Here is a 19,661-nt window from a genome sequence, read left to right on the forward strand (position 1 = left end):
GGGCCGCCTCTGACGGTCCGGACGTGGGCCGCCTCTGAAGGTTCGGACGTGGGCCGCCTCTGAAAGTCCGGACGTGGGCCGCCTCTGAAGGTTCGGACGTGGGCCGCCTCTGAAGGTTCGGACGTGGGCCGCGTCTGAAGGTGCGGACGTGGGCCGCCTCTGAAGGTGCGGACGTGGGCCGCCTCTTAAGGTCCGGACGTGGGCCACCTCTGAAGGTGCGGACGTGGGCCGCCTCTGAAGGTTCGGACGTGGGCCGCCTCTGAAGGTTCGGACGTGGGCCGCCTCTGAAGGTTCGGACGTGGGCCGCCTCTGAAGGTTCGGACGTGGGCCGCCTCTGAAGGTTCGGATGTGGGCCGCCTCTGAAGGTGAGGACGTGGGCCGCCTCTGAAGGTGAGGACGTGGGCCGCCTCTGAAGGTGAGGACGTGGGCCGCCTCTGAAGGTTCGGACGTGGGTCGCCTCTGAAGGTTCGGACGTGGGCCGCCTCTGAAGGTGAGGACGTGGGCCACCTCTGAAGGTCCGGACGTGGGCTGTGTGAGTGTCGCGGCCTCATTACTTCGGTCATATGTGGAGACTATGGCCCCTGTGTAATGCATCTCCTCAGGGTGGGACTGGGGAGACCCCTGAGACTGGGGTGAGGGGAGGCCGCAGACACTGTCAGGTACACTGGTCTCCATGGTAACCATCAGGCAATCCTTCTTCAGAGAACACAACTGGGACCTCCCAGTCCTGGCAGCCACCCGCCGCAATGCACGCTGGGACATAGAGTTTAGAAAAGAAGAAAATACATTGAAGAGAAAGAGAGAAAACTACGACGAAATCTGACCAATCACATGCGTCCATTGCAGACAGCCTACCCTGCTGTAAAGTATTCCGCTTATTGATTGGCGCATTACATGCCAGTCGGAGGTGAGATCCCGCCCTCCTGTGTCTCCAGTATTGCAGGCTGCTGTGAGAGGCGCACGGAGAACGGCCCAACCCAACCATCCTGCCGCAGCCCGGAGCCCGAGCAGGTGAGTGACCCGCTGTACGGCGCACAGGACGGCAGCAGCGCCCCGCAACGGCGCCGTGCGGAAGGGCACCAGCACCCACTGTCATACACCACCTTCATCCACCTATCCCCCCATAACTGCATCACCAACCCAACATACCCCCATGACTGCACCCATATCACCCATAGCTGTGTTATACCCCAGAGCTGCACTCACTATTCTGCTGGTGCAGTCACTGTGTACATACATTACATTACTGATCCTGAGTTACATCCTGTATTATACCTCAGAGCTGCACTCACTATTCTGCTGGTGCAGTCACTGTGTACATACATTACATTACTGATCCTGAGTTACATCCTGTATTATACTCCAGAGCTGCACTCACTATTCTGCTGGTGCAGTCACTGTGTACATACATTACATTACTGATCCTGAGTTACATCCTGTATTATACTCCAGAGCTGCACTCACTATTCTGCTGGTGCAGTCACTGTTTACTCCAGAGCTGCACTCACTATTCTGCTGGTGCAGTCACTGTGTACATACATTACATTACTGATCCTGAGTTACCTCCTGTATTATACTCCAGAGCTGCACTCACTATTCTGCTGGTGCAGTCACTGTGTACATACATTACATTACTGATCCTGAGTTACCTCCTGTATTATACTCCAGAGCTGCACTCACTATTCTGCTGGTGCAGTCACTGTTTACTCCAGAGCCTGCACTCACTATTCTGCTGGTGCAGTCACTGTGTACATACATTACATTACTGATCCTGAGTTACCTCCTGTATTATACTCCAGAGCTGCACTCACTATTCTGCTGGTGCAGTCACTGTTTACTCCAGAGCCTGCACTCACTATTCTGCTGGTGCAGTCACTGTGTACATACATTACATTACTGATCCTGAGTTACATCCTGTATTATACCCCAGAGCTGCACTCACTATTCTGCTGGTGCAGTCACTGTGTACATACATTACATTACTGATCCTGAGTTACATCCTGTATTATACCCCAGAGCTGCACTCACTATTCTGCTGGTGCAGTCACTGTGTACGAATATTACATTACTGATCCTGAGTTACATTCTGTATTATACCCCAGAGCTGCACTCACTATTCTGCTGGTGCAGTCACTGTGTACATACATTACATTACTGATCCTGAGTTACATCCTGTATTATACCCCAGAGCTGCACTCACTGTTCTGCTGGTGCAGTCACTGTGTACATACATTACATTACTGATCCTGAGTTACATCCTGTATTATACCCCAGAGCTGCACTCACTATTCTGCTGGTGCAGTCACTGTGTACATACATTACATTACTGATCCTGAGTTACCTCCTGTATTATACCCCAGAGCTGCACTCACTATTCTGCTGGTGCAGTCACTGTGTACATGCATTACATTACTGATCCTGAGTTACATCCTGTATTATACCCCAGAGCTGCACTCACTATTCTGCTGGTGCAGTCACTGTGTACGTATATTACATTACTGATCCTGAGTTACATTCTGTATTATACCCCAGAGCTGCACTCACTATTCTGCTGGTGCAGTCACTGTGTACGTATATTACATTACTGATCCTGAGTTACATCCTGTATTATACCCCAGAGCTGCACTCACTATTCTGCTGGTGCAGTCACTGTGTACATACATTACATTACTGATCCTGAGTTACATCCTGTATTATACCCCAGAGCTGCACTCACTGTTCTGCTGGTGCAGTCACTGTGTACATACATTACATTACTGATCCTGAGTTACATCCTGTATTATACCCCAGAGCTGCACTCACTATTCTGCTGGTGCAGTCACTGTGTACATACATTACATTACTGATCCTGAGTTACCTCCTGTATTATACCCCAGAGCTGCACTCACTATTCTGCTGGTGGAGTCACTGTGTACATACATTACATTACTGACCCTGAGTTACATCCTGTATTATACTCCAGAGCTGCACTCACTATTCTGCTGGTGCAGTCACTGTGTACATACATTACATTACTGACCCTGAGTTACATCCTGTATTATACTCCAGAGCTGCACTCACTATTCTGCTGGTGCAGTCACTGTGTACATACATTACATTACTGATCCTGAGTTACATCCTGTATTATACCCCAGAGCTGCACTCACTATTCTGCTGGTGCAGTCACTGTGTACATACATTACATTACTGATCCTGAGTTACATCCTGTATTATACCCCAGAGCTGCACTCACTATTCTGCTGGTGCAGTCACTGTGTACATACATTACATTACTGATCCTGAGTTACATCCTGTATTATACCCCAGAGCTGCACTCACTATTCTGCTGGTGCAGTCACTGTGTACATACATTACATTACTGATCCTGAGTTACATCCTGTATTATACCCCAGAGCTGCACTCACTATTCTGCTGGTGCAGTCACTGTGTACATACATTACTGATCCTGAGTTACCTCCTGTATTATACTCCAGAGCTGCACTCACTATTCTGCTGGTGCAGTCACTGTGTATGTACATTACATTACTGATCCTGAGTTACATCCTGTATTATACTCCAGAGCTGCACTCACTATTCTGCTGGTGCAGTCACTGTGTACATACATTACATTACTGACCCTGAGTTACATCCTGTATTATACTCCAGAGCTGCACTCACTATTCTGCTGGTGCAGTCACTGTGTACATACATTACATTACTGATCCTGAGTTACATCCTGTATTATACCCCAGAGCTGCACTCACTATTCTGCTGGTGCAGTCACTGTGTACATACATTACATTACTGATCCTGAGTTACATCCTGTATTATACCCCAGAGCTGCACTCACTATTCTGCTGGTGCAGTCACTGTGTACATACATTACATTACTGATCCTGAGTTACATCCTGTATTATACCCCAGAGCTGCACTCACTATTCTGCTGGTGCAGTCACTGTGTACATACATCACATTACTGATCCTGAGTTACATCCTGTATTATACCCCAGAGCTGCACTCACTATTCTGCTGGTGCAGTCACTGTGTACATACATCACATTACTGATCCTGAGTTACATCCTGTATTATACCCCAGAGCTGCACTCACTATTCTGCTGGTGCAGTCACTGTGTACGTATATTACATTACTGATCCTGAGTTACATCCTGTATTATACCCCAGAGCTGCACTCACTATTCTGCTGGTGCAGTCACTGTGTACATACATTACATTACTGATCCTGAGTTGCATCCTGTATTATACCCCAGAGCTGCACTCACTGTTCTGCTGGTGCAGTCACTGTGTACATACATTACATTACTGATCCTGAGTTACCTCCTGTATTATACTCCAGAGCTGCACTCACTATTCTGCTGGTGCAGTCACTGTTTACTCCAGAGCCTGCACTCACTATTCTGCTGGTGCAGTCACTGTGTACATACATTACATTACTGATCCTGAGTTACCTCCTGTATTATACTCCAGAGCTGCACTCACTATTCTGCTGGTGCAGTCACTGTTTACTCCAGAGCCTGCACTCACTATTCTGCTGGTGCAGTCACTGTGTACATACATTACATTACTGATCCTGAGTTACATCCTGTATTATACCCCAGAGCTGCACTCACTATTCTGCTGGTGCAGTCACTGTGTACATACATTACATTACTGATCCTGAGTTACATCCTGTATTATACCCCAGAGCTGCACTCACTATTCTGCTGGTGCAGTCACTGTGTACATACATTACATTACTGATCCTGAGTTACATCCTGTATTATACCCCAGAGCTGCACTCACTATTCTGCTGGTGCAGTCACTGTGTACATACATTACTGATCCTGAGTTACCTCCTGTATTATACTCCAGAGCTGCACTCACTATTCTGCTGGTGCAGTCACTGTGTATGTACATTACATTACTGATCCTGAGTTACATCCTGTATTATACTCCAGAGCTGCACTCACTATTCTGCTGGTGCAGTCACTGTGTACATACATTACATTACTGACCCTGAGTTACATCCTGTATTATACTCCAGAGCTGCACTCACTATTCTGCTGGTGCAGTCACTGTGTACATACATTACATTACTGATCCTGAGTTACATCCTGTATTATACCCCAGAGCTGCACTCACTATTCTGCTGGTGCAGTCACTGTGTACATACATTACATTACTGATCCTGAGTTACATCCTGTATTATACCCCAGAGCTGCACTCACTATTCTGCTGGTGCAGTCACTGTGTACATACATTACATTACTGATCCTGAGTTACATCCTGTATTATACCCCAGAGCTGCACTCACTATTCTGCTGGTGCAGTCACTGTGTACATACATCACATTACTGATCCTGAGTTACATCCTGTATTATACCCCAGAGCTGCACTCACTATTCTGCTGGTGCAGTCACTGTGTACATACATCACATTACTGATCCTGAGTTACATCCTGTATTATACCCCAGAGCTGCACTCACTATTCTGCTGGTGCAGTCACTGTGTACGTATATTACATTACTGATCCTGAGTTACATCCTGTATTATACCCCAGAGCTGCACTCACTATTCTGCTGGTGCAGTCACTGTGTACATACATTACATTACTGATCCTGAGTTGCATCCTGTATTATACCCCAGAGCTGCACTCACTGTTCTGCTGGTGCAGTCACTGTGTACATACATTACATTACTGATCCTGAGTTACCTCCTGTATTATACTCCAGAGCTGCACTCACTATTCTGCTGGTGCAGTCACTGTTTACTCCAGAGCCTGCACTCACTATTCTGCTGGTGCAGTCACTGTGTACATACATTACATTACTGATCCTGAGTTACCTCCTGTATTATACTCCAGAGCTGCACTCACTATTCTGCTGGTGCAGTCACTGTTTACTCCAGAGCCTGCACTCACTATTCTGCTGGTGCAGTCACTGTGTACATACATTACATTACTGATCCTGAGTTACATCCTGTATTATACCCCAGAGCTGCACTCACTATTCTGCTGGTGCAGTCACTGTGTACATACATTACATTACTGATCCTGAGTTACATCCTGTATTATACCCCAGAGCTGCACTCACTATTCTGCTGGTGCAGTCACTGTGTACATACATTACATTACTGATCCTGAGTTACATCCTGTATTATACCCCAGAGCTGCACTCACTATTCTGCTGGTGCAGTCACTGTGTACATACATTACTGATCCTGAGTTACCTCCTGTATTATACTCCAGAGCTGCACTCACTATTCTGCTGGTGCAGTCACTGTGTATGTACATTACATTACTGATCCTGAGTTACATCCTGTATTATACTCCAGAGCTGCACTCACTATTCTGCTGGTGCAGTCACTGTGTACATACATTACATTACTGACCCTGAGTTACATCCTGTATTATACTCCAGAGCTGCACTCACTATTCTGCTGGTGCAGTCACTGTGTACATACATTACATTACTGATCCTGAGTTACATCCTGTATTATACCCCAGAGCTGCACTCACTATTCTGCTGGTGCAGTCACTGTGTACATACATTACATTACTGATCCTGAGTTACATCCTGTATTATACCCCAGAGCTGCACTCACTATTCTGCTGGTGCAGTCACTGTGTACATACATTACATTACTGATCCTGAGTTACATCCTGTATTATACCCCAGAGCTGCACTCACTATTCTGCTGGTGCAGTCACTGTGTACATACATCACATTACTGATCCTGAGTTACATCCTGTATTATACCCCAGAGCTGCACTCACTATTCTGCTGGTGCAGTCACTGTGTACGTACATCACATTACTGATCCTGAGTTACATCCTGTATTATACCCCAGAGCTGCACTCACTATTCTGCTGGTGCAGTCACTGTGTACGTATATTACATTACTGATCCTGAGTTACATCCTGTATTATACCCCAGAGCTGCACTCACTATTCTGCTGGTGCAGTCACTGTGTACATACATTACATTACTGATCCTGAGTTGCATCCTGTATTATACCCCAGAGCTGCACTCACTGTTCTGCTGGTGCAGTCACTGTGTACATACATTACATTACTGATCCTGAGTTACATCCTGTATTATACCCCAGAGCTGCACTCACTATTCTGCTGGTGCAGTCACTGTGTACGTACATTACATTACTGATCCTGAGTTACATCCTGTATTATACCCCAGAGCTGCACTCACTATTCTGCTGGTGCAGTCACTGTGTACATACATTACATTACTGATCCTGAGTTACATCCTGTATTATACCCCAGAGCTGCACTCACTATTCTGCTGGTGCAGTCACTGTGTACGTACATTACATTACTGATCCTGAGTTACATCCTGTATTATACCCCAGAGCTGCACTCACTATTCTGCTGGTGCAGTCACTGTGTACATACATTACATTACTGATCCTGAGTTACATCCTGTATTATACCCCAGAGCTGCACTCACTATTCTGCTGGTGCAGTCACTGTGTACATACTTTACATTACTGATCCTGAGTTACATCCTGTATTATACCCCAGAGCTGCACTCACTATTCTGCTGGTGCAGTCACTGTGTACATACATTACATTACTGATCCTGAGTTACATTCTGTATTATACCCCAGAGCTGCACTCACTATTCTGCTGGTGCAGTCACTGTGTATTACATTACTGATCCTGAGTTACATCCTGTAGATCTTTTATTATAAAAATGAAAAACATAACAATAATAGTAACAAAAACAAAACAGAAATATCAGCCAGAAAATAATCAGTATAATGAACACTGGTCCAGCCGCTCATCCTCTCCTCTCACACATATTATATATACAGAATAATAACTAACATTAAGTACTTACACCTTCTGGTCCGGTCACCAAACTAAATAATAGCAAACAATATAAACAATAGCACGCAAAAACAAATAAACAATAGCAAACAAAGGCTATATATATATATATATATATATATATATATATATATATATATATATATATATATATATATATATATATATATATATATATATTTTTTTTTATTATCATTATTTTTATTATTTATTTTAATTTTAATTTTATTTTATTTTTATTATTTTTTTATTTATTTATTTTTATAAAGAAAATAACCACAAACGATGCAAATATATACAATACTAAGCTAACCACCACCCCACACTCAAGCGCACCATTCCCAACCTCCGCACTGACCTGAGAGCTGGTCCTGCGTCTCATGCCTCAGTCCATGTCCAACGTCCATAGGCCAGATCAGGCAGTGCCAGTTTTCCCCCAAACAACCCAGTGTCCCATAGTCCCACAAGATAAACCCACCTCCCCCCTTTTCCCACCACCCAACCTAACACCTACACCCAAATCTATATCCCCATATACAATATATACAATATATACATTATATACAGCAGCACACACCACAATAATCACAAATCACGAAGCCCAAGTTCGGCGCCTGCAGCTCTACATCACTGTATAATGATCAAACAAAACAAAAATCTACAGTGTCAGCAGCAGCCCACCACCAGGAAAGGAGATGACCAGACTAGGGCACACTAAAAGAAAAACTCCTCCAGAGGAGCGTGGCCCTCCGTGTGCCCAGTCTCCCATACTCCAGAGAGCGCACCTTCACCAGGTCACCGAGTATGGTCCTAAACACATCGTCCACTGGGAGGATTTTTCGATGCGTCGATACTAAGCACCGTGCGTTCCACGTGTGATACCTAACCACTGCGCTAACTAGAAATAAGGTGCAGCGGTCCCGACCACCAAGGTCTCCGAATGCTCCATAGGCCCATTCCGCATAGGAGAGACCGGCTTGCCGAGACCAGCCAATGAAGGCGCCCACCCTGTTGTACACCTCTGTGTTGAAGGGACAATGAAGCAGGAAGTGGTCCATGCTTTCCAGCAAGGTACCACAATGCTCCCGAGGACAATTCCTGTCCTCAGAGCTCCTACACTTCAGATTGTCCCTCACACACAGTTACCCATGGAAGCAGCGCCAAGTCCCAAAACTTCGAGGGGATCCTGATAGAATTCAAAAGATGCAAACCCACCCCAAGATCCCAACTTGGGCAGTCCCTGAGCGCCAGAGGCCTCTGGAAATGTGTCAACAGAACCCTATTGTCAAGGAGTTTCCTCGGCAGAGTCCTGATCTCCCACATTCCCAGACTCCACCGACGAATTACCTTCAGAACCAAGGTAGCGTAAGCAGGAAGATGTCCATGCGGTGTGCGAAGATCCTTCACTTGCCCTCCTGTCTCCCATTCCTGGATGAAAGGCTGAAACAATCCCCTACAGGAGAATACCCATGGAGGAGCCAACTCTTTCCAGAGGTTTGCAATATTGATCTTAATGAAGGTATCCACAAGGAATACCACAGGGTTGACCATACCCAACCCTCCTAGTCTCCTCGTATGGTAAGTAACCTCCCTCTTGACCAGGTTCAGTCTATTCCCCCATAACAGTTGGAAGAACAAACTGTAGACCCGAGTCCAGAGAGATTCCGGCAAGATGCACACACTGCCCAGATAAATCAGTAAAGGGAGCAGGTAAGTTTTGATCAGGTTTACTCTTTCCCTTAGGGTCAAAGACCAACCCTTCCATTGGTTCACCTTCTGAGTGGCGATCTCTAGCCTGCTGTCCCAATTTTGTTTGGGGTAATCCCCCTGGCCAAATTCGATGCCAAGGACTTTTGCAGAGACTTTGGGTCCTGGAAGGGTGTCCGGGAGATCAAAACCAGGATCTCCTCCTCCCAGCCAGAGACTCTCACACTTATCCCAGTTGATCTTGGACCCGGATGCCTCCGAGTAGCGATCTACCTCTGACATCAGCCACCCTACCTCCTCGTGAGAGGAAACAAACACAGTGACATCATCGGCATACGCCACCACCCTCAGAGTGGCTTCCGGTGCTGCCTGGTCCATCCCGATCCCGGCCAACGGTCCAAGCTCCACTGTTGTGAATTCTGTTCTCGAGCTCCCTCCTGTGGTTATGAATGGTACTTTGGTGAGTTCTGTTCATGGACTCCCTCTGGTGGCTGTGAGTGGAGCTGCTGGTTCTGAGATTCCTTCTCCAGCTGATCTCGTTCAGGCCTTGGCTGGCTGCTCTATTTAACTCCACTCAGAGCTTTACTTGACGCCAGCTGTCAATGTCCTAGTACTGGTTCAGTTCTCTTGGATCTTTTAGATGACCTGTCTATTTCAGCAAAAGCCAAGTCCCTGCTAGCTTATTTGTTACCACTGTGTTTTTGTCCAGCTTGCTATTGTGATTTAATCTTGTTAGCTGGAAGCTCTGGGATGCAGAGTGGCACCACCGCGCCGTGAGTCGGTGCGGTGGTTTCTTTTGCACACTCTGCGTGGTTTTTTGTTAGTTTTTATGCTGACCGCAAAGATACCTTTTCTATCCTCTGTCTGTTTAGTTAGTCTGGCCTCCTATGCTGAAATCTATTTCATTCCTGTGTTTGTGACTTCCATCTTAACTCACAGTCAATATATGTGGGGGCTGCCTATTCCTTTGGGGAATTTCTCTGAGGCAAGGTAGGCTGTATTTTCTATCTTTAGGAGTAGTTAGCTCTTAGGCTGTGAAGAGGCGTCTAGGCAGAGTCAGGAACGCTCCACGGCTATTTCTAGCTGTTGTGATAGGATTAGGGGTTGCGGTCAGCAGAGCTCCCACTTCCCAGAGCTCGTCCCGTATTGCTAGTTTGCTCATCTGGTCATTTCTAGTGCTCCTAACCACCAGCCAAACATAACACTCCACCCTCCTAACAAGAGGGTCAATCGCAAACACGTACAGCAGCGGGCTCAAGGGACAACCCTGGCGAACACCGGACCCAACCTCAAAAGAGCTGCCAATCCAACCATTCACAAGCGGGAAACTCTCTACCCCACTGTACAAGGTCTTAAGCCAATCAACAAACCCCCCCGGCAGGCCATATCTCAGAAGGACGGACCAGAGGTACTCGTGATTAACCCGATCAAACGCTTTTGCCTGGCCCAGTGACAGCATGTACCCCTTCCAGTGACCAGCCCTACCCTGCTCCACTGCCTCTCGGACACTGAGCACAGCACTAAATGCGCTGCGGCCTGGAACAGAGCAATGCTGGGCCTCCGAAAGGAGTCGGGGTGCAAATTTCACCAGCCGATTAAACAGCATTTTTGCCAGAACCTTCCTGTCTGCATTGAGAAGCGCTATGGGACGCCAATTCTCAATGCAAGATGGGTCCTTACCCTTTGACAGGATGATCAGAGCAGACCTCCTCATTGACTTCGACAGAGTGCCCGAGGACAGACACTCATTGAATACCTCAATCAAGAGGGGAACCAAAACGTCCTTAAAGGTCTTATAGAATTCAGATGTTAAGCCATCTGGACCAGGCGATTTTTGGGGGGCAAGCCCTTCAATCGCCAACTGAACTTCCTCTTCCCTGATCATTTCTGTCAAAACGTCAAGAGAGGGGTCTACCCCTGGTTCGGGGATGGCTTCAGCCAGGAAAGCCGACATCTCATCCCAATCAAGATCCCTCTTCCCCAAGAGGTGCAAGTAGAAGGATCTGACAATTTCCGGGATCCCTGATCTGGATCGCCTCAGGGACCCCGTAGTGTCGACCAGTCCTGTAACTACTTTACTATTCACTGACATGTTGCAGTTTCTGTAAGGGACGGGCGAGCGGTACTTCCCGTAATCCCTCTCAAAAACCAAAGATGCGTGTCTATCGTACTGACACCTCATAAGCAAAGATTTCACTCTGGAGATCTCCTCGCGGCTACCTCCAGTTGAGACAAGATGTTCGAGTTTCCTCCTCAGACCCTGATACAGGCGGTACCTGCTCAGACTCCTGAGGCTCGAGAGCTGGCGGAAGAATCTCACCACCCTTTCCTTGAACATCTCCCACCACTCTGACTTACTACTACAAAGATCCAGTAAGGGTACCTGGCTCTGAAGAAAATCCTCAAAGGACTGTCTTATCTCCGCTTCTTCCAAGAGAGACGAATTGAGCATCCAAAAGCCTCTTCCCATCCGGAGGGTCTCTGTAACATTCAGAGAAAACAAAATTAAACAGTGGTCGGAGAACTCCACCTCAACAACAGACACTGCTGAAGAGACAGCTTCCTCCTTTAAATAAAACCTATCTATTCTGGACCTACAGTTACCTCTATGATAGGTGAACCCCTCGTGGCCTGGGGTGTGCCGAATGTGGACATCCACCAGGCGAGCCTCACTAGCTATACTATTAAGGGTGACGTTATCATAAGTCAGCTTGTCTCTGGAACCTCCTCTATCTCGGGGCCTCGTGACAGCATTGAAGTCCCCTCCAAAGACAACCTGCCGACTTGTAAAAAGGTAGGGCTTCATCCTCATAAAGAGACACTTCCGGTCCCACTTAGATTGGGGACCATAGATGTTGATGAGCCGGAGCTCTTGTCCCTTCATGAGAACATCTAAGATCAGGCACCTCCCCATTTCTAACTCAATAACCCGTCGGCATTCCACCGGTGAGGTAAAAAGGACCGCCACTCCGCTATACGGCTCGGCCGCAAGAGACCAATAGGAGGGCCCGAGTCTCCACTCCCTCTTAGCTTTAAACACATCTGCCATGTTTGGCAGCCTGGTCTCTTGCAAAAAGAAAATGTCAGCTTCAACCCGGCTGAGAAAATCAAAGGCCACAAATCTAGCTGTATTTGACTTTATGCTGGCGACATTAATGGACGCCAGCGTCAACGGAGTGGGTTCCGCCATCATTGGTGATTGAGTTAGATGGCTTTCTTTTTCCCACTCCCCTTATCCTCTGCCTCAGAGGAGGAATCCTTCCCCCTCTTTAATGACAATGAGGTATCCATTCCCACGTGTTTTTTATTTTTATCGTCCTCGTCTCCGGACTCTGGGCCAGTACCTCCCTCCAAGGATCTTACGTTCCCAGAAGAAGGAGACTCGGCGTCTCCTGTGAGCCCCGCCGAAGCCAGAACCTCACCCTCAGCTTCCTCCTCAGAGGAAGAGATGTTTTCAAGGGCTTGGAACCGGTTAGAAAGACCAACCAGAGGGGAGTCGGTTTTTCCTTCCTTAGGTACCTTGGTTAGAGCGGGAGATTTTTTATCTCCCTTCTTTCTCTTCTTTTTGGTGCCGAGCTTACGCTTGTCCTCTAGCCACTGCCTATTATCCTCATCCATACTTTCATAATGGGAGGACTCTGAGGCAGTGGCACTTTCCTCCCTGTGGATCCTCCTGACCTCCTCATCCAACTCATCATCCCTCTTGGCCTCAGCAGCAAGACTGGCGTCCAGGACAGGAGCCGCCCCAGTAGCCCGAGGCTCGCCCAGCTCCCTATCCTGTCTGCGCTTGTCTAGACGCCTTAGCTGGGCAGGCGTCTTTTTATTGCTTTTCTTCCTTGGCCTCTCAGCTCCCTCACCCCTGCTAGTCCCTTCCCCAGCAGAATCAGCCTCACGGCTTTCTCCCACCGGGGTCACGACTGCGTTAGCGAAGGAGCGAGGACAACGGCTGAATGGGTCCTAACTCACCACACAGGTGGCACCTAATCTCCACACAAGATGCAGCAAGATGGCCAATATCCCCAGGTCACAGGTCGCCGCACCTGTGACAGAGCTTCGGTTGCCCCTGGTAGAAGACCAGGATACTATCCCTACCCAGGAAGGCAGATGATGGTATGTGGGCAACCGTACCACCTGAACGCTTAAGTTTTACCATAAACGTCCAGGCCCCTGACCAGATACCAAACTCGTCACGGTTTTTCTTTGGCATTTCTACCACCTCTCCATACCGGCCAAGCCACGTCATGATGTCGTAACAAGAAAGCGACTCGTTACAAGTCATCAGGTCATTTTCTTGACTTGGTTTTGGCGAGACACCACCTGAATGGTAAAGTTTCGCCAGCCAGGCTCATTTTTTGCCAACTCATAGTTCGACCAGAAGAGCTCAAGCCCCTCCGGCCGAACAAAGCTGACATCAAACTCAGGTGTGGAATAGGGATGTATCAAGGCATAGATGTCAATCGCCTTGAAGCCCATCTTCAGCAGGAGCTCCACAACTTTAGACCTTGGAGGACACGCATCACTGCCCCTCCACCGAAGACGGACCACATTCCTACGCACACTACCTGGCCCAGCTGTTGGGAGGGACCACACTATATCCCCCCCCTCTTTGCTCTCGGAAGGCCCCGAGGCCATGCCTCTCTATCCAGAAGGATAGATCAACCTCTCGACCCTCTACCATTAGTGATCTCTCTCCCTTCTTTAGAGCCTCCAGGAGACGCCGTTGCAACATGCCGTCCCCAGAGCCCGGAGACGAGGAGGATGCCCTATTTCCCCCGGAGGTGACAGCGGCAAAACTCCTGACAGGTGCTGCCACCACCGGGGGGGGCAACCGGACCAGTGACCACATCCACACCAACAGCATCACCATTACCCACCTCCATAACCCCCTCACCCTCTACCAAACCAGCAACCACACCACTAGACAAAGACTTTTCCTCATCCATACCCACCACCACATTCACTCCTGCAGGACCAGTGACAACAGGGGGTGACATTTTGACCTCCGCATCATCAGGCACAAGGGGCGGAGTCTCCTCCACAGAACTGGAGGCGACCTCACCCCTGGTCTTACGTGTGCCCTCCGCATCATCAGATGATATTTTCCGTTGCTTTACTGCTGATACCAGGCGCCGCTGATCTTTCGCCACTGTGGGGCGCCCCTGATCCTTTATATCAGCATCTTGTTGACCAGCGGCGCCAACACAGAACAGGACTTTGGTGGGAGGACCGGAACGCCCAGCCCCGGTAACCCCCTCACACCGCCGCCGCTTCTCAACTAAGTAATCAGCGGCAACAGCATTCAGGGGCACCGAGGCTACCGGAGCTGCCCCTGACACCGGGCTGCTCCCCCTCCCACTGGGGAGCGCACCACAGTATCGTGGCCTGACTTTTCGCCCGCCGCCGGGCCGCCCTCACTGTCCTGCCTCTTGGCTGATGCACCTGCTGCTACGTCCCCGCTACTACAAGCAGAGACGGAGCTCTGCGCCTCACCACCGTGCTTTGTAATCTCCCCGCGCCTTTGCACCGGATCCACAGCAGAACCCGGGCTGGGCTGGGCAACGGGGCTTATACAGTGAGCTGACCCTGCAGCCGACTCAGGGGGTACAGGGAGGGGGCATACACATAGCTTACCGCTTCCTGCAGCTTTGGCTTGGTGGTTTTCTTTGCCTTTTTCTTCTGGCCCCCAGGTGCCTCCTCTGGTAAATCATCACCAAGATGGAAGTTCTGAAGGCACACTGGGGGACTCCAGGAGCTTGATCTCTGCCATTAGCTCCCCTCCCTGGCCGATGTCACTGTCCTCCCCAGAGCCAGCAGAACTGCGACCAGATGTCATTGTCGCCTGTCCAGCAGGGAGCTCGCTGCACGTGGCCTGTGAGTGACTAAGCAGGCTGCCAGGTGGGGCTTTCTGCTGGTCATCATCCTCCTCATCATCATCATCCACCTGGCTCTCAGGCTGCAGCCCCATCTGCCTTTGCTCTCTGTTATCAGCCATTTCTCTGAATCGATCTTCATTAATAAGCTTTTCCTTAAACGGTCCACTTTTTTCTCTGATGAAAGCTTTTCTGACTTCAAGCTCATTGATGTCAACTTTCAGTCTCCTTACCTCCGCCTGGAGCTGATTCTTCCTCGGTTTGGAGGAACCTGCAGCTTTGTTGCTTGTGCAGCGCAGCTCCTCTTGGAGCCTCCTGATGGTCTTGCTTGCCTCTTCATACTCACAGAGGTGGCTAATGACCCGGGAGGCATAGGTGGACACAGACTCCCGGGGGCTCTGCAGCGCCCAACCCTCCTCAGTGAGGTCGGCCTCACCTCCGTGAGCACTCAGCTTTCCTCCAGAAGGACGCCATCTTGCACACTAGCAGGCTTCTCCTCCATGGAAGCCTTGCGGCTTCTCTGGGTCTCTGCAGACCTGGGGGGAGTAGGAGCCACATTGCTGCGACTCCTGGTGGAGCGTCTCACCCCCGAATCCTCTGATGTGCAGGCTGGTTGCTGGTTCCTTCTGCCCCCCGCCAGCCTGGTCCGGGAAGCAGAAGCCTGGGACTTGGCTCCTTCACTCATCCCAGGAAACCCACTCACTCCCTGGGTAAGAGAGAGAGCAGCTCCCCGGGTGGAGAGGTGGTGGTTCTCAGGAGCACACAGCAGGTTCAGTGGCGACCGCACCCACAATCACCACAATGAGTAGCAGCTGAGCTGCACTCACTACTCTGAAGGTGCAGTCACTGTGTACACACATTACATTACTGATCCTGAGTTACATCCTGTATTATACTCCAGAGCTGCGCTCACTATTCTGCTGGTGCAGTCACTGTGTACATACATTACATTACTGATCCTGAGTTACATCCTGTATTATCCCCAGAACTGCACTCACTATTCTGCTGGTGCAGTCACTGTGTACATTCATTACATTACTGATCCTGAGTTACCTCCTGTATTATACCCCAGAGCTGCACTCACTATTCTGCTGGTGCAGTCACTGTGTACATACATTACATTACTGATCCTGAGTTATATCCTGTATTATACTCCAGAGCTGCACTCACTATTCTGCTGGTGCAGTCACTGTGTACATACATTACATTACTGATCCTGAGTTACATCCTGTATTAAACTCCATGCACCATGATATCATAGGGTGATGTCCCTGCACGATGATGTCATAGGGTGATGTCACTGCACGATGATGTCATAGGTCTATGTCACTGCACAATGATGTCATAGTGTGATGTCACTGCACGATGATGTCATAGGTTTATGTCACTGCACAATGATGTCATAGTGTGATGTCGCTGCACGATGATGTCATATGGTGAGGTCACTGCTCCGTGATGTCATAGAGTGAGGTCACTGCACCATGATGTCATAGAGTGAGGTCACTGCACCATGATGTCATAGAGTGAGGTCACTGCACCATGATCTGTGATCATGTAGTTGCCGGATGTCATTGCTGGTCTCACAGTGTGATATTACTCATGGTGAGATGTCAAAAATCCATTGAGAAAAGAGTATGCAGGGTTTGATGTGTGATCCCTTTGGTTTGTAAGGGCAGCCTAACAATGATGTCATATTGTGATGTCACTGAAGGGCAGTTTGAGCAGAACAGTGGTGATGCCACGGTGACAAGTAATCATTGATCTGTTGGCATGGACTAGTAATGATGTAATTGATCTGTTGGCGTGGACCAGTGATGATGTCATTGATCTGTTGGCGTGGACCAGTGATGATGTCAATGATCTGTTGGCGTGGACCAGTGATGATGTCAATGATCTGTTGGCGTGGACCAGTGATGATGTCAATGATCTGTTGGCGTGGACCAGTGATGACGTCAATGATCTGTTGGCGTGGACCAGTGATGATGTCATTGATCTGTTGGCGTGGACCAGTAATGATGTCATTGATCTGTTGGTGTGGACCAGTGATGATGTCATTGATCTGTTGGAGTGGACCATTGATGATGTCATCGTGTGATTTAACTGTTGTGGCTGACCAGCGGTAATGTCACGGTGTCACTTTCTGTTAGGGCAGAGCAGCGATGGTGTTATGACTGTGCTTGTCAGATGCCATGCTGTGATGTCACTGTGACCAGCGCTGATGTCACGGTGTTAGATCAGACCAGTGATGTCATATTTGTGTCTTTGTTATGGTGCACTAGTGGTGTTGTGGTGTGAGATGGCTGGGTTGTAGCTGACTGGTGCTGATGTCATACTGTGATGTCATCATTAAGGAGAATTTATACCGAATTCCTTTACTCCAGTATTAGATACTACAGACATTTTGGTGGAAGGGATGATGACAACTCTTCCTGTCGCGTGTTGTGATTCTGTATGACGCCGTGAACAGTTTGTGCTTCTCGTGAAGGAGACGTCCCGCTGCCGGCTGTGTCGTTGTTGTGTTTTGTTTCTGACTGATTTATGCCCGAGCTTGTTTTATGGTGACAGTCACTGTCATCTCAGCGTAAAATGCGAGTGTCTGCCTGGCCGCCATCCTGCTCCAGCCCACATGGATTGGGTGTGCAGAGAATATCTGTACTGCCTCCAGTCTGGCATTGGGCAGGGCCGGTGTCACCACCCGCGCGAGTGCCTGTGCCATGGACCAACGGGAGTCCTTGTTGCCATCGGGGGACACAGGTTCGGTATGGGACCCGTGAGTCGGGGAGCCCTGTCTCCCCCTCAGATACTCACCTCTCCCCATTTCCCACTTCTCCAGTCTCTTCAGTGTCTTCTGACTCTCTGTGACGTCTCAAGGCAGAGGGTGCGATGATGTCCCTACAGCGCCTCCTCTGTGCATAGAGCCAGGAAAGGCTAAAGAGAGCGGAGACCGGAGCTGCGGGGAACAGGAGAGGGGACTATTGGATTATTTATTGTTATGTATGGAGCATTGTATGGGACCATTATACTGTATGGAGCACTTATGGGGCCATTATATACTGTATAGAGCAATGTATGGGACCATTATTCTGTGTGGAGCATTATATGGGGCCATTATATACTGTATGGAGCATTATAAGGGGCCCATTATACTGTTTGAAGCACTATATGGGTCCATTATACTGTATGGTGGACTATATCGGGCCATTATATACTGTATGTAGCACTATATAGGGCCATTATATACATGGAATAATATATGTGGCCATTATACTGTATGGATCAATATATGGGGCCTTTACACTGTGTGGTGCATTATATGGGCCATTATACTGTATGGAGCAATATATTGTATTGGGACACTATACTGTATGGAGGACTATGTGGTTCCTATAATACTGTACGGAAGACTATAGACAATAGGAGGACAATAGATATCACTCATGTAATGTAAGAAGTCAGTGAAATCTTTGGCATTGTACTCTACCTATATTTCTTATCTGTGGATCATGAATTGTGGTATGTGCCCACTGAGACTCTTTTGCCCGGGGCCCATGACAACCTGGATCCGGCCCTGGGCTGGGCACAGCTGTGGCTGGTAGATCACTGGTCAGTCGGAGGATTAATGGTTGCTCGGCTCCTGATTGCTGACAGTTTGCGAACGTCTTCTTTTTCCCCGGCCTGCCCTGTATGGCGGCCATTACAGGCTGCGATGATTGATGAGTGTCACAGATCCCTACTCCGTGGTGTAACTAATTTGTCACGTTCCCACTCTCAGCACGTGACTTGGGGTTGTGCCTGCAAGGGTTAATCTATCTCCCCACTCTCAGTCCAGCATTCAACCTCTGTCCTATGCTGTAATGGGAGCATAAATCACACACCGACCCAGGACACACACCCGCTCATACACGCTGCCACCACTCACTGAATACTCGGGCTATGAGTCCCGGAAATATTTAATACTAATACTGTCTACCACTCATAAGGCTCACACACCTTAGGCTATGGATTCTTTTAGAACATTTAAGGTTCAACTTATTAAAGTTTTATACTTTAATACAAAAAGGTTCGGTGCTAACAGTAAGAAAAGGTATAAAGATATGATAATAAAAAGACATTCAACTTATGCAAAACAGTATAAAATAACAGGATAAATCTTACAGAAATCATCTAACTGGTAGTTTGCTTTCTGCTCCCTGAGGGGGGGGTGAATGGAGTTGGTGGAACACATCAGTATTGGCTGCCCTCACATGTGAACGCATTTCTCT

General features: G+C 48.4%; 1 protein-coding gene across 1 annotated transcript in view; it reads left to right on the top strand.

Moving 5' to 3' along the window:
- The first annotated feature begins 904 nt into the window (after positions 1-904).
- Positions 905-19,661, top strand: part of DPYSL5 (dihydropyrimidinase like 5) — a 77,508-nt gene continuing 58,751 nt past the window's right edge. The window contains exon 1 of the mRNA XM_077291894.1: positions 905-1,011. The gene's annotated coding sequence lies outside the window, so the exon portion shown is untranslated. The remainder of the gene's footprint in view (positions 1,012-19,661) is intronic.

Source organism: Ranitomeya variabilis, chromosome 2 (assembly GCF_051348905.1).
Source record: "Ranitomeya variabilis isolate aRanVar5 chromosome 2, aRanVar5.hap1, whole genome shotgun sequence".
Taxonomy (NCBI): Eukaryota; Metazoa; Chordata; class Amphibia; order Anura; family Dendrobatidae; genus Ranitomeya; species Ranitomeya variabilis.